This window comes from Anolis sagrei, chromosome Y, assembly GCF_037176765.1.
Source record: "Anolis sagrei isolate rAnoSag1 chromosome Y, rAnoSag1.mat, whole genome shotgun sequence".
NCBI classification, from domain to species: domain Eukaryota; kingdom Metazoa; phylum Chordata; class Lepidosauria; order Squamata; family Dactyloidae; genus Anolis; species Anolis sagrei.
Window position 1 is genome coordinate 37765370 of NC_090035.1, and position 20792 is coordinate 37786161.

At 44.8% G+C, this 20792-nt stretch overlaps 1 long non-coding RNA gene across 1 annotated transcript in view; it reads right to left on the reverse strand.

Annotated features, from left to right (window-relative positions):
* Window positions 1-20565, reverse strand: part of LOC137095172 (uncharacterized) — a 34417-nt gene extending 13852 nt beyond the window's left edge. Inside the window, exon 1 of the long non-coding RNA XR_010908802.1 lies at window positions 20504-20565. This is a non-coding gene — a long non-coding RNA (uncharacterized lncRNA). The remainder of the gene's footprint in view (window positions 1-20503) is intronic.
* Window positions 20566-20792: the final 227 nt, after the last annotated feature.

Genomic DNA, 20792 nt, shown 5'->3' on the forward strand with positions numbered 1-20792 from the left:
CAGCTTTCCGATTGGCTGCCACTGTGGTGCTATTTGCATATGGTCTCTGATTGGCCAGCTACAATAGGAGCCCCTGGTGGAGAAAAGGGTTCACGACAGAAACGGGACATGAGAGAAGGAAATTTGCATATGGTCTCTGATTGGCGAGCCTTAATTCCAAGATTCCGAGATGACAAAGAGTGGAAAGGAAAAGACCAGGGGCTGTGTCAGAAATTTACCAATACAGACCAAACTTGGCACACAGAGCCCCCATGACCCACTCAACATCCTACTGCAGTTTGCAGGAAGATGAACCATGGATGATGGGACTTGCAGTACCATCACTCACATTCTGAGACCGCTGTTAACATCCAATGACGGATCAAGACCAAACTTGGCACACTGAGTCTCCATGATGCACTCTACATCCTGGTGCAGTTTGGAGGAGGATGCACCATGGACGATGGGACTTGCAATACCTGGACTCCCTTCCTAAAACCATTACAACTGCCAACCATGATGGATCAGGATCACAATTTACACAGAGATCCGTCATGACCCACTCTACATCCTGGTGCGGTTTGGAAGAATTTGACAATGGATGATGGGACTTGCAGTCACTTCACTCACTTCCTGAGACCACCGAGACCCTCGCCAATGAATGATCAAGACCAAACTTGGCACACAGAGCCCCAATGACCAACTCTACATCCTGGTGCACTTTCCAGGAGGACAGAACATGGATGATGGGACTTCAAGTACCACCACTCTCTTCCCAAGACTGCTGCAACCCTTATCTAATGACCGATCAAGACCAAACTTGGCACACAGAGCCCCCTTGACCCACTCTCCATCCCAATGCTGTTTGGAGAAGGAGGGACGATGGATGATGGGACATCCAGTGCGATTCAGGACAGGATGGGCCACTAATGATGGAATGTGCAGTACCTTCACCCGATTCACTTCCCACAGAACATTGTAGCCCCTACAAATCACAAACCACGCCCAAACTTGGCACACAGAGTACTCATGGCCCACTCTACATCCTGATGCAGTTCTAAGGATGGTGGACCATGGATGATGGGACTTGCAGTATCTTTACTCCCTTACTAAAACCACTGCGACCCTCATCCAATGATCAATCAAGGCCAAATTGGCACACAGAGCCCCCATAACCCACTCTATATCCTGGTGCACTTTTGAGGAGGACAGACCATGGATGATGGGACTTCAAGTAACTCAACTCCCCAAGACTGCTGCAATCCACATTTAATGACAAATCAAGACCAAACTAGGCACACAGAGCCCCCATGACCCACTCTACAAATTGCTGTCATTTTGGAGGAGGGTTGACCATGGATGATGGGACATTCTGAGACCGCTATTAACCTCATCCAATGACTGATCAAGACCAAATTTGGCACATAGACCTCTCATGACCCACTTAACATTCTGGTGTGGTTTGGAAATATTTGGAGATGGATGATGGGACTTGCAGTAACTTCACTCACTTCCTGAGACCACTGAGACCCTCGCCAATGGCTGATCAAGACCAAACCTGATACACGGAGCCCTAATGACCCACTCTACATCCTGGTGCCAATTGGAGGAGGACAGATAATGGATGATAGGATTTCAAATACCTCCACTCCCTTCCCAAGATTGCTGCAACCCTCATCTAATGACCAATCAAGACCAAATTTGCCACACAGAACCCCCATGACCCACTGTACATCTTGCTGCAGCTTGGAGGAAGGTTGACCATGGATGATGGGACTTGCAAGACCTTCACTCATTTACTTAAACCACTGTGACCCTGAACCAATGACTGATCAATACCAAATTTGGCACACAGAGCCCCCATGACCCTATCTACATCCTGTTTCACTTTGGAGGAGGATGGACTTTGGATGATGGGACTTGCAGTACCTTCACTAACTTACTGAAACCACTGCCACACTCATCCAATGACTGATAAAGACCAAATTTGGCACACAGAGCCCCCACGACCCATTCTATATCCTGCTGCTGTTTGGAGGAGGGTGGACCATGAATGATGGGAGTCGTTCCTTCACTCACTTCCTGAAAACAATGCAGCCGTTATCCAATGACCAATAAAGACCAAACTTGGCATACAGAACCGCCATTATCTGCTTTCTCTAAGAACCCTGGCAGCGCCGGGTCCCCAAGTTAGTATATAGTAAAAGTCAAAGTTTGTATGCGGCGGACAGAGGTGTGGCGGTGTGGTTGCGTATGTGAGAGCTTTCTGATTGGCTGCCACTGTGGTGCTATTTGCTTATGGTCTCTGATTGGCCAGCCTGAAAGTTCCAAGATTCTGATTGGCTGTTGCTGTGGTGCTATTTGCATATGGTCTCGGATTGGCCAGCTTCAACAGGAGCCCCTGGAGGAGAAAAGGATGCATGACAGAAACGGGGACATGAGAGAAGGAGATTTGCATATGGTCTCTGATTGACCAGCCTCAATTCCAAGATTCCGAGATGACAAAGAGGGGAAAGGAAAAGGCCAGGGGCTGTTTCAGAAAATTACCAATACAGACCAAATTTGGCACACAGAGCCCCCATGACCCACTCTACCTCTACTGCAGTTTGGAGGAGGATGACATCACTCACATTCTAAGACCACTGTTAACCTCATCCAAAGACTGATCAAGGCCAAACTTGGCACATACACCTCTCATGACCCACTTTACACCCAGGTGTGGTTTGGTTGGGGATGGACCATGGATTATGAACTTGCAGTACCTTTCCTCAATTCTTGAGACCACTGCAACCCACATCCAATTACCAATAAAGACCAAACTTGGCACACTGAGTCTCCGTGACACACTCTACATCCTGCTGCAGTTTGGAGGAGGATGCACCATGGACGATGGGGCTTGCAATACATGCACTGCCTTCCTAAGACAATTACAACTGCCAACAATGATGGATCAGGATCACAATTCACACAGAGAGCCAGCATGACCCGCTCTACATCCTGGTGTGGTTTGGAAGAATTTGGAAATGGATGATGGGACTACAGTCACTTCACTCACTTCCTGAGACCACTGAGACCCTTGCCAATGACTGATCAAGACCAAACTTGGCACACAGAGTCCCCATGACCCACTCTACATCCTGGTGCACTTTTGAGGAGGACAGACCATGGATGATGGGACTTCAAGGACCTCCACTTCCTTCCCAAGACTGCTGCAACCCTCATTTAATGTCCGATCAAGACCAAACTTGGCACACAGAGCCCCCATGACTCACTCTACATCCTGATGCTGTTTGGAGGAGGACGTACGATGGATGATGGGACTTGCAGTACCTTCACTCACTTCCTGAAACCACAGCGACACTTATACAAATATCAAGAAAGACCAAACTTGGCACATAGCGCCCCCTTGGTCAACTCAACATTCTGGTGAGGTTTGGGGGTAGAACAGCCTATGGATGATGGGACTTGCAGTACCTTCACTCACTTACTGAAACCACTGTGACCCCAATCCAATTACTGATCAAGGCCAAACTTGGCACACACAGCCCCCATGACCCACTCTATATTCTGCTGCTGTTTGGAGCAGGGTGGACCATGGATGATGGGACTTGCAGTACCTTTACTCACTTCCTGAAAACAATGCAACCATCATCCAATGACCAATAAAGACCAAACTTGCCATACAGTGCCCCCATGACCCACTCTATATCCTGCTGCTGTTTGGAGGAGGGTGGACCATGGATGATGGGACTTGCAGTACCTTCACTCACTTCCTGAAAACAATGCAACCATCATCCTATGAGCAATAAAGACCAAACTTTGCATACAGAACTCCCATTACCCACTTTCTCTAATAACCCAAGCAGCGCCGGGTCTCCAAGTAATATATATAAATAAGAATGTAATGTTTATTTGTGGGATTAACAGATATCAAAATCCACTGGACAAATTGACACCAAATTTGGATACAAAACACTTAACAGCCCAATGTATGTCCTTCACTCAAAAAAATTTGATTTTGTCATTTGGGAGTAGTAGTTGCTGGGATTTATAAATCTCCTACAATCAAAGAACATTCTGAACCCCACCAACGATGGAATTGAACTTGGCACACAGTTGGCACACAGTTCTCCCATTACCAACAAAAAATACTGGAAGGGTTTAGAGGGCACTGTCCTTTGGTTTTGGAGCTGTAGTTCACCTACATCCAGAGATCACTGTGGACTCAAACAATGATGGATCTGGACCAAACTTGGCACAAATACTCAATATGCCCAAATGTAAACAATGGGGAAGTTGGGGAAAAATAGAATCTTGACATTTGGGAGTTGTGGTTGCTGGGATTTGTAGTTCACCTATAATCACAGAACATTCTGAACCCCACAAATGATATAATTGGGCCAAACCTCCCATGCAGAACCCCCATGACCAGAGTGGGCCACAGCAAAGCGTGGCAGGGGACAGCTAGTATATATATATAGAGAGAGAGAGAGAGAGAGAGGGAGGGAGGGGGTCAGAAAAATTCTCAAAAACTCAATGGAGGCAATACTATCAAGGCCATAAACAACTGGGCCATTCCTGTCATAAGATATACTGCTGGCATCATAAACTGGACACAGACAGAACTGGACAATTTGGACAGAAAAACAAGAAAACTCATGACCATTAATAATTCCCTACATCCTCGCAGTGATATTGACCAGCTCTATCTGCCTAGAAAGTCTGGTGGCAGAGGACTCTTACAAGTAAAACAAGCAGTTGAAGAAGAAATACATGCCCTGGTAGAATATGTCAAGGAAAGCCAATAACCTGCTTTAAGTGTAGTCAATAATTGGAAACTTCTCAAAGCACAGCAGACAAAGAATCTGAAAACTGAACTACAAACCAGAGCTAACAGCTGGCACAACAAAGCATTGCATGGGCAGTTTCTTGACAAAATTGAAAGAAAAGTGGATAAGGAGAAGACCTGGTTATGACTCATGAATGGAACACTGAAGGAGAAAGAAGGCCTGATTCTTGCAGCCTAGGAGAAAATAATTAGAACAAATGCAATTAAGGCCAGGATTGAAAAATCAGCTGATGATCCAAAATGCAGACTGTGCAAGGAAGCTGATAAAACCATTGATCATATCCTCAGCTTCTGCAAGAAAATTGTACAGACAGACTCCAAACAGAGCCACAACTCTGTGGCCCAGATGATTCATTTGAACTTATGTCAGAAGTACGACCTGCCAATAGCAAAGAACTGGTGGGATCACAAACCTGCAAAGGTAGTAGAAAATGAACACGCAAAAATATGGTGGGACTTTCGAATACAGACTGACAAAGTTTTGGAACACAACACACTAGATATCATGATTGTGCAAAAGAAAAAAGTTTGTATTATTGATGTCGCCATAACAGGTGACAGTCAAATTGAGGAAAACAGGAAAATCTCAGCCATTATCAGGAACTCAAAATCGAACTGCAAAGGCCCTGGCATAAACCAGTACAAGTGGTCCAAGTGGTGATCGCCACACTGGGTGCCCTGCCAAAAGATCTCAGTCGATATTTGGAAACAATAAACATTGACAAAATTTCTATCTATCAACTGAAAAGGATCTGTGTGCAACATTTGAAAAAACATCACACAGTCCTAGACACTTGGGGACTGTTTGACTTGTGATTTTGTGATACAAAATCCAGCATATATTTCGTTTGCTGTGACATACTATGTTTTTGTGTCAGTAAAATAATAAAATGTATATAACATAATTACTATATTATATAATAATAGTAGATTGGGAACCCAGCGGTGCCCAGGATGATTTGAAAAAGGCATTGTTTGTTTTGGGAAGTTTGGTAATATCTCTGGATGCTGGATGAACTACAACTCCCATGCAGTTGGGTCATTCCCCCCTGCCCCCCAAAAGCCTCCAGTATGTTATGTTGGTCACCAGGATTCTGTGTGCCAGGTTTCATCCAGATCAATCATCAGGTGGGTTCAGTGCTGCCTGGATAAGGGTGAACTATAACTCCCAGATCCAAGGTGAATCATCCCCAGACCCCGGCTGTATGCACAGTTGGCCATGTTGGGTCTGTGTGCAAAGTTTGATCCAGATCCAGATCGGATGGGTTCAGTGTTCTCTGGATGCAGGTGAACTACCACTCTCAAAATCATTGTCATCATGGAAATGTCCACAAACATTTCCATTATGTTCACTTGGTCATGGGGCTTCTCTGTGCCAAGTTTGGCCCCAGTCCATTGTCGGTGGGGATCACAGTTTCTCCAAATGCAGCTGAACTATAATTCCCATAAATCAAGGTCAATTTTCCCCAAAGATCTCCATTATGTTCTGTTGGTCATGGGGAGTCTGTATGCCAAGTTTGGTCCGAGTCCATCATTTATGGGGGTCTCATTGGTCTGTTGAAGTTGTAGCTGAATAGGGTGAAGGTACTGCAAATCCCATCATCTGTGGTCCATTCTCCCCCAAAACACACCAGGAAATGAGGTGGGGCATGGGGTTCTGTGTTCCAAGTTAGGTCCAGGTCCATCTTTGGTCAGTCAGTCAGTCAGTCAGTCAGTCAGTCAGTAGCCTTTATTTCGGTCAACAAACCATTGGCTAAGTCAAGTAAAAGAATGATGAAATACAACATTTAAGAAATTAATAATATTACATTTGGCTTATGATTAATGAAAACAAGTATAACCATTCGCATTTGGTTGAATGATTGGCTTTATAATCTAAAACAGGAACTGATTGCCAATTAATAATAAGTCTCCCGAGTACTCTTTGTTACAGTCTTAATGTTTACAGGTTATTCGTGAAGCACTTGCGGCTTTTTGCCGCTGCAAAGAGAAATTTGGCCACCTGTTCTGTTACCCTTTTGGGCCCATCTTTGGTAGGATTCAAAGTGCTCTTTGATTGCAGGTGAACTTTAAATCTCAGTAACTACAACATCCAAATGGCCAGGGCAATTCTTCCCCCCAAAACCCACCAGTATTCATATTCAGGCGTATTGGATATGTGCATCAGTTTTGGTCCAGATCCATCTTTCTTTGGGTTCATAGTGCTCTCTGGATGTAGATAAACTACAACGCCTATAAATCAACATCAACCCCCCCCCCAAAAAAAAACCCCCTTTCCAGTATTTTCATTGGTCATGGGGAAACAATGATCTGTCAGTGGGGGTAACAATGATCTGTCTTGATGCAGGGTGAACTACAACTTCCATCATGTTTAATCAGGCCCCCAAGCCCATCCCATATGTTCATCTGCTGATCAATTTGGCTCTGCTTTCTGTGCCCTGCGGAAAAGAGTAGGAAAGCGTTGAGAGGCAGTGGGTGGGATCATGCAAATTCCATATCAATGGTGTGCAAACCACCAAGATTGTGTGTAAACTGCCCTGAATCCCCCCAGGGAGAAGAAGCGATCTATAAATAAAGTTTATTATTATAAACGAGAGAGTCAGGAAGAATGAGATGTTTGTAGTAGAGGAAACACATGAAATCTAGGATGAAATTTCCCTGGATGAAAGCCTTCACTTGGGTGGTGGACAGTCTGTTGATTCTGGAGAACAACTGGCAAGGGTTGTAAATGTTCACAGTGCTCACTATAACTGCAATGTCATTGGAGGGAAGGCCTTTAGTGGCTCCTCACAGGTGGGGATCATAGCTGTTTGAGGAAGTGAAAGTGTCAATGAAAGTGGGCAACGCAGCCACACACATATATAATATTTTAACTTTTATTATGTGTATAGGTTATATAACATTATAGTATGATGTTACATTATTATATTATTATTGTATTACTGCTAAGTGAAATAACAATGCTTACAAAATACTAATAAATAAATCCTATGAATATAATAAATATAAGGATATTTATAACCACAATACAATAAATATAATGATACATACTAAGAAAGCTTAACTACTTCCAATAAATATTATAAATATAATACTATAATAATGATGCATATAATAATATAGATAAATAATGAATACAAAACATATCTATATCTATCTATATAAATAAAAATGTAATGTTTGTTTGTGAGATTAACAGAACTCAGAAATCACTGGATGAATTGACACCAAATTTGAACAGAAGACAACAATTAAAGCAATCTATGCCCTTCACTCAAAAAAACCCCAAAAAAATTAACTGGAAAGAACTTAACACCCCCACAAGCCTAAATGACTATACAGAGCAAGCATTAAAAGAACACCCTCCTCTGCCCTTCTCTCCTGCATGAGGGGGGAAAAAACCAACAGTTGAGAGAGAGAACCACTTGAGAGAGGGAAGGGAAAGTGGCCGGTATATTCCTCTCGCTACCCCCTGCCTCTCTCTTCCTAAAGGATTGAGAGAGAGGGAAGGAGGGAGGGAGATAGTGAGAGGACACCCTCCTCAAGATCCACCCCTCCCTTTCCTTCTTTTCCTTTCCATGGGTCTTGGCTGTCCGCAGCATGGAGGTGCCTCCGCTGATGGGAACTCACACGGGAGGGATTCTCTCTGTGTGTGCGTGCCAAGAAAACTAATCCATATTGAGTTATGGGAAGGAATTCTGGGAAATGAAGTCCAGTATTCAAAGAAAGGACAAAAAAGCACGCTCTGTGAGTTAGGAAATGCTGTCCAGGAAAGCACAATAAAAACACTCCCAAAAGATGGCCGTCCATTTTTACTTTTTTAGCAACTCTATGCTATAATATATCTACAATTATAATATCTATATATCTATCATAATAATATCTATAAGACTACAATATATGTATGTGTGTGTGTCTATGATATCTATATGTCTATAACTATAATATTTGCATGTCTATAATAATATCTTTAGGTCTATAATATCCATATCCATATGCCTATAATTATAATATCTGTCTGTCAATAATATCTATATATTAGGGCTGGGCAGTTTCGTTTCGTTAATTCGTAATTCGTTAATAATTCGTTAATTTTTCCAATTACAAAACGATAACGAACCATTCTGGAGCAATTTTTTAAAAAAACGAATTTTTAAACACGTTTTGTAAATGCTTCGTATTTCGTTATTGTATTCGTTTCATTATTGTTCTGAGGTTGTTTCGTTATTATTTCCGCATGTCTGGGGCAAGTTTTTTGTTTAATTAGTGAAAAAAAATTATAATATCACACCAACAGTCAACAACAGAGGGAGAGGGAAGCTTCAGAAGTTTTTGGAGGTTTTTTAGCGTATTTCGTGGTCGCGTCCGCCATTAACGAATCGATTCGTTATTGTTTCGGAAATCGATTCGTTAATGTTTTGTAATTTTTTTCACATTTACGAAATTTCGTAAATATCGAACTTTTTAAAAGGAAAATTTTGTAATTATTTTAAATATCGAAACAAAAAAAAACCCCAAATACAAATCGATTTTAGAAACATTTTTTTCCGTTGTTACCCAGGCCTACTATATATCTATAATAATAATGCCTATATGCCTATAATACCTATGTCTATAACAATGGTTCTCAACTTTTCTAATGCTGTGACCCCTAAATAAAGTTCCCCACATTGTGGTGACCTTCCCCCACCATAAAATTATTTTCGTTGCTACTTTATAACTGTAATTTTGCTACTGTTATGAATTATTATTTAAATATCTGATATGCAGGATGTATTTTCATCATTACAAATTGAATATAATTAAAGCATAGAGATTAATCACCAAAACAATATGTTTGGGAGAGTATGGACAATGGATAATGAGCTTTGTAATACCTTCAATAGATTCAGCTCTAACCTCCACAGACCACTGAGACCTCCCACAAATAAAAGACCTGGACCAAACTTGGCACACAGAACCCCCATAACCAACCAACCAAAAAAAAATACTGGAGGGGTTTGGTAGTGATTTAGGAGAGATATAGTTCACCTACATCCAGAGAGCAAATGTGAACCCAAACAATCATGCATCTGGACCAAACTTGGCACAAACACTCATTATGCCTAAATATGAACACTGGTGGAGTTTGGGGAAAATAACCTTGACATTTGGGAGTTGCAGTTGCTGGGATTTATAGTTCACTTACAATCAAAGAGCAGTCTGAACTCCACCAATGATGGAATTCAACCAAACTTAGCACACAAAACTCCCATGACCAACAGAAAAGGCTTTATTGCACCTGCAGTCACTCCAGGCACACAAAACTCCCATGACCAACAGAAAAGGCTTTATTGCACCTGCAGTCACTCCAGGAGACTATTATTATACATTAAAACTCAGACAGTTGGAAGGGAACCCCAAAGGTCATCTAATCCAGCCCCTTCTTTCTTCTAGGCAGGAAGCTAGAATTGCTATTATATTTATTATTATTATTATTATTATTATTATTATTATTATGACTCAAACAGTTGGAAGTGTCCCCCAAAAGCCATCTAGTCCAGCCCCTTTCTTTCTGCCAGGCAAGAAGGTAGACCCAAAAGTCATCTAGTCCATCCCCTACTTTACGCCAGGCAGGAAAATAAGAGTTATTATTTTATTATTATACATTATTATTATTATTATTATTATTATTATTATTATTCTCAGTTGGAAGGGACTCCCAAAGATAATCTAGTCCAACCCCCTCCTTTATGCCAGGCAGGAAAACAAGAGTTACTATTTTATTATTATACATTATTATTTTTATTATTATTATTAGACTCAGTTGGAAGGGGCCCCCAAAGGTCATCTAGTCCAAGACCCTCCTTTATGCCAGGCAGGAATATAGAATTAGTGTATTATTATTATTATTATTATTATTATTATGTAGTATTATAAGACTCATACAATTGAAAGGGAATCCCAAAGGTCATGTAGTCCAGCCCCTTCTTTCTGCCACACAGAAAGATAGAATTACTGTAGGAGCAATAATAATAATAATAATAATAATAATAATAATTATAATTATAGTCAATGGAAGGGCATTGGCCTTGAGTTTTGGAGTTGTAGTTTACCTACATCTAGAGAGCACTGTGAACTCAAACAATGATGGATTTTTATCAAATTTGGCACAAAAACCTGATATGCTGAAATTGGAATACTGGCATGCTCGAGAAGTGCATGGAGGCAGAGGGATGAGATTCCTGCATCCGTGGCCCCTTGGTCCTGCTGCTACCATTCTCTCCCCCAGTACCTGCGGAGGGCAAGGATGAGGGGTGGAGCTGGATCTGAATGGAGGGAAGGAGGGGAAAGTGCAGAGGAAAATAAGGAATGAAGGAAGGAGGGAAGGAAGAAAGGAGGGAGGGAAGAAAAAGATGGGAAAGGTGAAAGGATGGATTACGGCAGAAGGAAGGAAGGAAATTGAAAAGATGGGAAAAAAGAAGGAAAGAAAAAAGAGAGAGAAGGAAAAAAAGGAAGACTGAGAAAGGAAGGAAAGAGAAGGAAGGAAGGCAACTGGGGCTGCAGGGCTTGAAGGCAGCGGGAGGTGCATCTGTCTCTTTTCACTATGTTCCTAGTCTTCAGCTGCTCTCCTCTTCCTGCCCTTTGGCCAGGCTGCTGGCCTGACTGCTGCTGCTGCTTTCCCACCCAGGGGCAACAGGAGCAGCGAGAGGAGAGTGGCCAAAGACTAGGAGCGTGGCAAAGAGATGGATGTGCCTCCTGCTGCCTGCCAGTCCTGCAGCTCCAGGTGCCTTCCTTCCTTCTTTTTCTTTCCTTCCTTGCTATTCCCCTCTTCTCTCTCTTTCTTTCCTTCTTTTTTCCTCCCTTTCCTTCTCCCTTCCTTCCTTCTCTTTCTTTCTTTCCATCCTTGTCTCTTTCTTTCCTTCTCTCCTCCTTTCTTTTCTTCCTTTTCCCTCACTTTCCTTCCTTGCTTCTCCCTCACCTGGCTCACACTGCCCATCGGGCCTGGCAAATGGCAAAAGCCAGGTAAGGGAAGCACCACCAAACAGCCTGGCATCGCGGGAGGCCCCTCCCCTGGCTTGCGCCACCCATCAGGTCTGGCAAGCAGCACAAGCCAAGCACAACACCACAAATATGATATCATAGCCATCACTGAAACCTGGTGGGATGACTCTTATCGCTGGAATGTAGATATCGAGGGGTATAACCTCTTTCACAGAAACCGAACAAAGGGGAGAGGAGGCGGAGTAGCCTTAAATGTTAAAAACTCTTATGCTGCAGAAGAGATTCAAGACAGCAATCTGGGAAACCAGCTTGAAATCATCTGGATAAGAATCAAGGGAACTGGGACTCAAAAAGATGTCGTTGTAATCATCTACTACAGACCCCCAAGCCAGGAGGAAGAACTTGATGAAGTCTTCTGCCAACAGTTGACCAAACAGGCACAGAAAAGAGATGTAGTAGTCATGGGCGATTTCAACTATCCCGATATTTGCTGGAAAACAAACTCGACCAAGAGTACAAGGTCCAACAAATTCCTCGCTTGCCTTGCAGACAATTTCATGGTCCAGAAGGTAGAAGAGGCAACAAGGGGATTGGCTACTCTTGATCTCATCCTAACAAATGCGGAGGACCTGATCAATGCGGTCGAAGTGGTAGGATCCTTAGGGGCAAGTGACCATGTGCTCCTGCAATTTGAGGTACAAAGGAAGGCCGAAACTAAGACAAGTCAAACCCGCATTTTGGACTTTAGGAGAGCTGATTTCCAAAAAATGAAGGAAACACTGAGCAGCATTCTGTGGACACAGATACTAAAAGACAACGGAGTTACGGATGGATGGGAATTTCTCAAGAGTGAAATACTCAAGGCGCAATTGCAAACCGTGCCAACAAAGAGAAAAATAGGACAAGTGCAAAGAAGCCAGAATGGATGTCCAAAGAACTTCTAACTGTGCTAAAACACAAAAGAGACATGCACAAGAACTGGAAAAAGGGAGAAAACACCAAAGAAGAATTCAAACAGATAGCCAACACCTGTAGGGAAAAGGTCTGCAAGGCTAAAGCAAAAAACGAGCTCAGACTTGCCAGGGACATTAAAAACAATAAAAAGGGCTTCTATTCTTATGTCAGTAGAAAAAGGAAAAACAAGGAGGCGATAGGACCTCTTCGAGGAGAAGATGGGGCAATGCTGACAGGGGATAGGGAAAAGGCAGAACTACTTAATGCCTTCTTTGCCTCGGTCTTCTCACAAAAAGAGAGTCTTCAACCTCAGCAAGATGGAGTGGATGAGGGATTGGAGGACATCCAACCCCAAATTGGGAAAGAAGTCGTCCAGGAATACCTGGCCGCTCTTAATGAGTTCAAGTCCCCAGGGCCAGATCAACTACACGCCAGGGTATTGAAGGAACTAGCGGAAGTCATTTCAGAACCATTGGCAACCATCTTTGAGAGTTCTTGGAGAACGGGAGAAGTTCCAGCAGATTGGAGGAGGGCCAATGTGGTCCCAATCTTCAAGAAGGGAAAAAAAGGATGACCCAAACAACTACCGTCCGGTCAGCCTCACATCGATACCGGGCAAGATTCTGGAAAAGATTGTTAAGGAAGCAGTCTGCAAACACTTAGAAACAAATGCAGTCATCGCTAATAGTCAACATGGATTCATCAAAAACAAGTCATGCCAGACTAATCTGATCTCTTTCTTCGATAGAGCTACAAGTTGGTAGATGGATGCAGGGAATGCCGTGGATGTAGCCTACCTGGATTTCAGTAAGGCCTTCGACAAGGTCCCCCATGACCTTCTGGCAAGGAAACTAGTCCAACTACGGTGAGGTGGATCTGTAATTGGTTAAGTGGACGAACACAGAGAGTGCTCACCAATGCTTCCTCTTCATCTTGGAAAGAAGTGACAAGTGGAGTGCCGCAGGGTTCCGTCCTGGGCCCGGTCCTGTTCAACATCTTTATTAACGACTTAGATGAAGGGCTAGAAGGCATGATCATCAAGTTTGCAGACGACACCAAATTGGGAGGGATAGCCAATAGTCCAGAGGACAGGAGCAGAATTCAAAACGATCTTGACAGATTAGAGAGATGGGCCAAAACTAACAAAATGAAGTTCAACAGTGACAAATGCAAGATACTCCATTTTGGCAGAAAAAATGAAATGCAAAGATACAGAATGGGGGACGCCTGGCTCAAGAGCAGTACGTGTGAAAAAGATCTTGGAGTCCTCGTGGACAACAAGTTAAACATGAGACAACTATGTGATGTGGCGGCAAAAAAAGCCAATGGGATTTTGGCCTGCATCAATAGGAGCATAGTGTCTAGATCTAAGGAAGTAATGCTACCCCTCTATTCTGCTTTGGTTAGACCACATCTGGAATATTGTGTCCAATTCTGGGCACCACAATTCAAGAGAGATATTGACAAGCTGGAATGTGTCCAGAGGAGGGCGACTAAAATGATCAAGGGTCTGGAGAACAAGCCCTATGAGGAGCGGCTTAGGGAACTGGGCATGTTTAGCCTGAAGAAGAGAAGGCTGAGAGGAGATATGATAGCCATGTATAAATATGTGAGAGGAAGCCACAGGGAGGAGGGAGCAAGCTTGTTTTCTGCTTCCTTGGAGACTAGGACGCGGAACAATGGCTTCAAACTACAAGAGAGGAGATTCCATCTGAACATTAGGAAGAACTTCCTGACTGTGAGAGCCGTTCAGCAGTGGAACTCTCTGCCCCGGAGTGTGGTGGAGGCTCCTTCTTTGGAAGCTTTTAGGCAGAGGCTGGATGGCCATTTGTCAGGGGTGATTTGAATGCAATATTCCTGCTTCTTGGCAGGGGGTTGGACTGGATGGCCCATGAGGTCTCTTCCAACTCTTTGATTCTATGATTCTATGATTCTATGAGGGGCTTCCTGCGAGGCCAGGCCACGCGGCGCTGGCTTTTGCCACTTGCCAGACCCAGCGGGCAGCGCGACCCAAGTGAGAGAGGCACCACCATGTGGCCTGGCCTTGCGGGAAGCCCCTTGCCTGGCTTGCGCTTCTTGTCAGGCCTGATGGGCAGCGTGAGCCAGGGGATGGGCTTCCCACAAGGCCAGGCCAGGCCAGGTGGTGCTACCTCCCTCACCTGGCTTTTGCCACTTGCCAGACCCAGTGGGCAGAGTGATCCGGGTGAGGGAGGCATCACCACGTGGCCTGGCCTCACAGGAAACCCCTTGCCTGGCTCGCACCGCCCGTCGGGCCTGGCAAGCAGCAAAAGCCAGGCGAGTGAGGCAGCACCATATGGCCTGGCCTCACATTTTGCCTCTTGTCCTGGTTACGGCAGGCGGCACAAAACAGACAACAGAAGCAGCACTGCGCAGCCTGGTGGAGGAGGTGGGGCCAATGACATGGCACCACGACCCCTCCGAAATGGCCGGACGACCCCTCTGGGGGTTGCGACCCCCAGGTTGAGAACCACTGGTCTATAATAATAATACCTATATACTAGGCCTGTCGGTTTTAGTTCGTTAATTCGTTATTTCGTAATTTAATCGTTATTTTTACCATATCCGACGCGATATCAAAACATATTTTCAAACCCGGAAGGGTTTAAAAATATCGAAACAGCAGCCCCATTTTTTTTACGAGCTTCAGCTCGTCTCGTTAATGGGATGGAGGCTGCTGTGCTGCTGGTGCCTGGGAGCCAATCCGGCGCTCCCAAGCACCCCAGCAGTAAATGGGGCGGGCGGGGCGAAGGGGCGGCGCGAGCAGCAGCCGGAGCCGATTGGATGGCGCGCGCGCTCCTGCGCCCTCCTCCTCCTCCTCCCCCTCCCGGCACTTCCTGCAACACAGCTGGGAGGAGGAGGAGGAGGAGGAGTGCGCAGGAGCGCGTGCGCCATCCGATCGGCTCCGGCTACTGCGCCCTCCTCCTCCTCCTCCTCCCAGCTGTGTTGCAGGAAGTGCCGGGAGGGGGAGGAGGAGGAGGAGGGCGCAGCAGCCGGAGCCGATCGGATGGCGCGCGCGCTCCTGCGCCCTCCTCCTCCTCCTCCCCCCCCCCTCCCGGCACTTCCTGCAACACAGCTGGGAGGAGGAGGAGGAGGAGGGCGCAGCAGCCGGAGCCGATCGGATGGCGCGCGCGCTCCTGCGTGCTCCTCCTCCTCCTCCTCCTCCCAGCTGTGTTGCAGGAAGTGCCGGGAGGGGGGGGAGGAGGAGGAGGAGGGCGCAGGAGCGCGCGCGCCATCCGATCGGCTCCGGCTGCTGCGCCCTCCTCCTCCTCCTCCCCCTCCCGGCACTTCCTGCAACACAGCTGGGAGGAGGAGGAGGAGGAGGAGCGCGCAGGAGCGCGCAGCAGCCGGAGCCGATCGGATGGCGCGCGCGCTCCTGTGCGCTCCTCCTCCTCCTCCTCCTCCCAGCTGTGTTGCAGGAAGTGCCGGGAGGGGGGGGGGGAGGAGGAGGAGGAGGGCGCAGGAGCGCGCGCGCCATCCGATCGGCTCCGGCTGCTGCGCCCTCCTCCTCCTCCCCCCCCTCCTGGCACTTCTTAGGTGATGTACGAGCACTCTTTGGCAGAGGAGGCTGAAGACCTTGGGCGGAATTCAAGAGAGAGAAAAAGTATGTCTGAGACTAGATTAAGCAGTTACATACAAAACAAAAGCGTGTAGGTCTCTGGACTACATTTCCCACCGCGCCCTGCGGCCTCTCTGCATGGCTATTGGTTGCCGTCCTGCTATCATGTGACTCGCGGGACTCTGGCAAAGCACGTGTGAAGGCGGCCTGCAGGAGCTTCCGGGGCAGGATGCTGCAAAGGATAGCGGTGAGGGGCCAAAACACGTGGAAATGGGGTTGGAAAAATGGGGAGGAGGGGGATTAGCACCCTGCAGAGTCTGGAGGAGCATCTACACTGTAGAGTTGATGCAATTTGATACTGCTTTAACTCCTGTTTCAATGGTATGGAGCTGTGGTTATTAGGCCTGTTTGATCAAGAAAAAATTTGTTTCTAAAATGTTTTGTAAATATTTACGAAATTTCGTAAATAACAAAACATTTTTTTGGAAAGTTTTGTAAATATTTTAAATATCGAAACAAAAAAACACCCCAATTACAAATTGATTTTAGAAACAAATTTTTTATTGATCAAACAGGCCTACTATATACACATATAATATCTGTGTCAAACCAGGCCTCCAAGTCAGCAGTGCCCACAACACTGAAGAAAACAATATTGAGGTTATAACAGTAGAGCTTAATAACATCACCACCACCTCTGTGTACAAGCCCCCAAATGAAGAGTACTGCTTTTCCTCCCCCGAAAATTTTGATAGGCATCAAAGGGCGGTAGTAATTGGTGACTTCAACAGCCATAGCCACGTAATGGGCTATGCCCAAGAGGAAAAAAATGGAGAGGCTGTCCTCTCCTGGTCTGAACTGCACAAACTATCACTCATTCATGATAGAAAGCTCCCACCATCCTACAATAGTGGGAGATGGCACCGAGGTTAAAACGCAGACCTCCTATTTGTGAGTGACAGCATCGTACAGCAATGCACCAAATCAGTGGGACCACCAATCCGAAACACACAGCATCGACCAATAGTATGTCAACTGTTCCCAACTATAAGGCCTCAGGAAGTTTGATTTAATGAAGATTCAACTTCAGAAAGGCAGATTGGACTAAATTCTCAGACATGTTAGATGACATGATCACATCGGCTGCGCCAATCCCTGAGGAATACGAGCATTTTATTGAAATCGTTAAAACCTGCTCACAGGACTTGATACCGAGAGGCTGCAGAACCAAATACCTTCAGGGCATTACTCCTGAAACAGCTGCCTTGTTGGGAAACTATTACAGGCTCCACAACCAAGACCCATTTAGTGAGCAAACCCTTCAGGCAGCGCAGAGCATTGTGTCCTCCATCTCTGAAGCCAAGAAAGAACAGTGGATCAAGTTGATCACAAAGGTCGGCATGGGCAGGAGCAGCCAGAAGGCATGGAGGCTGCTGAGACGGCTGAGCAACGACCCCTCACAAACTAATACCCACGCCAACATAAAGGTAGATCAGATAGCACACCAACTCTTGAAGAATGGGAAACCCAACCTTGCCATCAAAGTAGAAAAGAAACCAATAGCCAGACAACCAGAGATTGAGAACAACAACCTTCATGAACCCTTTACATCTACTGAATTGGACATGGCTCTCAATAAATGTAAGAATGGCAAAGTAGCTGGTCTGGATGATCTATGGATGGAACAAATCAAGAACTTTGGTCCAAAAGCAAGGCGCTGGCTGCTGGAGCTGATGAACAACTGCACTGCATCCTTTCAGATCCCCAAAATTGGGAGGAAAGCAAGAGTCATCGCCATCTTAAAGTCAGACAAAGACCGCAATGACCCACAAAGCTACAGACCAATCTCCCTGTTGTGCCACCTCTACAAAGTTCTGGAGAGACTTATTTTGCTAGAATTATAGAAAAAATAGACCCATGTCTGATCCCACAGCAATCTGACTTCAGAAAAGGCAAAAGCTGCACATTGCAAATGTTGAACCTGACTCAGCACATAGAAGATGGTTTTGAAAGGCAGCAGATCACAGGAGCTGTCTTCATAGACCTGTCAGCAGCTTATGATACTGTGAACCACTGCCTCCTCCTGAGAAAAATGTATAATATCACAAAGGACTACCACCTCACCCGCCTCATAGGAAACCTGCTACAAAACAGGAGCTTTTTTGTTGAGTTCCAGGGCCAGAGAAGCAGATGGCAGACACAGAAGAACGGCCTGCCTCAGGGGAACGTGCTTGCTCCATCCATGTTTAACATCTACACAAATGACCAGCCACTGCCAGAAGGGACAGAGAGTTTCATCTATGCTGATGATCGTGCCATTACTGCTCAAGCAGGGAGCTTTGAACAGAAAGATAGAACAGAGGAACAGAAGCTTTCTGAAGCTCTAGGTGCTCTTACTGCCTATTATGGGGAAAACCAGCTGACCACCAACCCATCCAAAACACAGACATGTGCCTTTCATCTCAAGAAATGACAAGCATCCCGAGCTCTGAAGATCACCTGGGAAGGAATCCCACTGGAGCATTACAGTGCACCCAAATACCTGGGAGTCACTCTGCACCATGCTCTTACCTACAAGAAGCACTGCCTGAACATCAAGCAAAAAGTGAGTGCTAGAAACAATATCATACAAAAGCTGACTGACACAACCTGGGGATCACAACCAGATACAGTGAAGACATCTACCCTTGCACTGTGCTACTCTGCTGCTGAGTATGCATGCCCAGTGTGGAACACATCTCACCACACTAAAACAGTGGATGTGGCTCTTAATAAGACATGCTGCATTATCACGGGGTGTCTGTGCCCTACACCATTGGAGAAATTACACTGCTTAGCTGGTATTGCACCACCTGACATCCGCCGGGAAGTAGCAGCCAATAGTGAAAGGACCAAGGCAGAGACATCTCCAGCTCATCCCCTGTTTGGGTATCAGCCAGCACGTCAACTACTTAAATCTAGAAATAGTTTTCTAAGATCTACAGAGACACTCGCTGGAACACCTTAGCAAGCGAGAGTCCAAAAGTGGCAGGCTCAAACCCAGAACCTCAATCCAATGGCTGATACCAAATGAGTGACTCCCCCCTGGGCACACAGAGGACTGAGCGACTTGGAAGGCGCTGAACAGACTGCACTCTGGCACCACGAGATGCAGAGCCAACCTTCAGAAATGGGGCTACAAAGTGGAATCCTCGACATGCGAGTGTGGAGAGGAGCAAACCACTGACCACCTCCTGCACTGCAACCTGAGCTCTGCCACATGCATAATGGAGGACCTTCTTGCAGCAACACCAGAAGCACTCCAAGTGACCAGATACTGGTCAAAGGACATTTAATCAACTACCAAACTCACAAATTTTGTATTTTGTCTGTTTGTTCGCTTTGTTCTGTTAGAAATGTAATATAATTTGACTGGTTGTCCTGACACGACAAATAAACAAATAAATACGTATAATATCTATATGCCTGTAATAATACCTACAGGTATGTAATAATATCCTTACATCTGTTGCTAGTTTTTGCTTGAAAGATATTTAGCCCTGTGCTCCTTCTATTTTTAATCAGCTTTATACTAATTTATGCAATGCTTTAGATACGAAATAAATAAATAACATCTATAATAATAATACCTACACGCCTTTAATATTTGTGTCTATAATAATATCTATATGCCTATTATAATATCTATGCATCTGTAATAATAATAATAACAACAATAATAATACCTATATAATATATTTGAACTGGGTTATATGGCAATGTGGACTCAGGTAACCCAGGGCCCTTCGACATATCCATATAACCCTTTGGCCTCAAGGAGACTGAAATGGGCTTGTATTAGGTTGACTACTACACAATATCCCAGAATACTTGTAGGGTATCAAAACAACCACAAAACAATCTATGTAATGAGAAAGTATGATATCAAAAGAGCATATAGTATACAATTTACCAAAATCCCCAGTACATAGCTCAATTCAGTGGCATAAAGCAAAATCAAAAGGAGCAGCCACTCTCAAACACAACAGTTCTGTCAGCAGTTATAATCTTCATGTTGCAGAGTATCAAAAGAAAAATAAAATAATGCTTCTGCAGCAGCAGCACAGCCCCAAAGTAATGTGGTCAATGAGAAGCTACATTGTAGCATAAAGTCATCTTACTTTATTGCTGGAACAAAAGCATAATGTAGTTTCAATGCAGGAACAAAATGCAGGAACAAAAAAAAAAAAAACACCAGAGAGAAAATACAGGCAGATGCAGAATATATGAACAAAGGAATAAGCTCTACTTGTATCTGATTGGTAAGACTCAAATTACAAGCATACTAACAGTTAAAGGTGAGCCGCCGTGAGTCGCCCTAGGGCTGAGAACGGCGGTCAACAAATGCAGCAGCAAATAAAGGTACAAGCCTACCAACTAAACATAACTAAGTCATTCTATAAACTATAT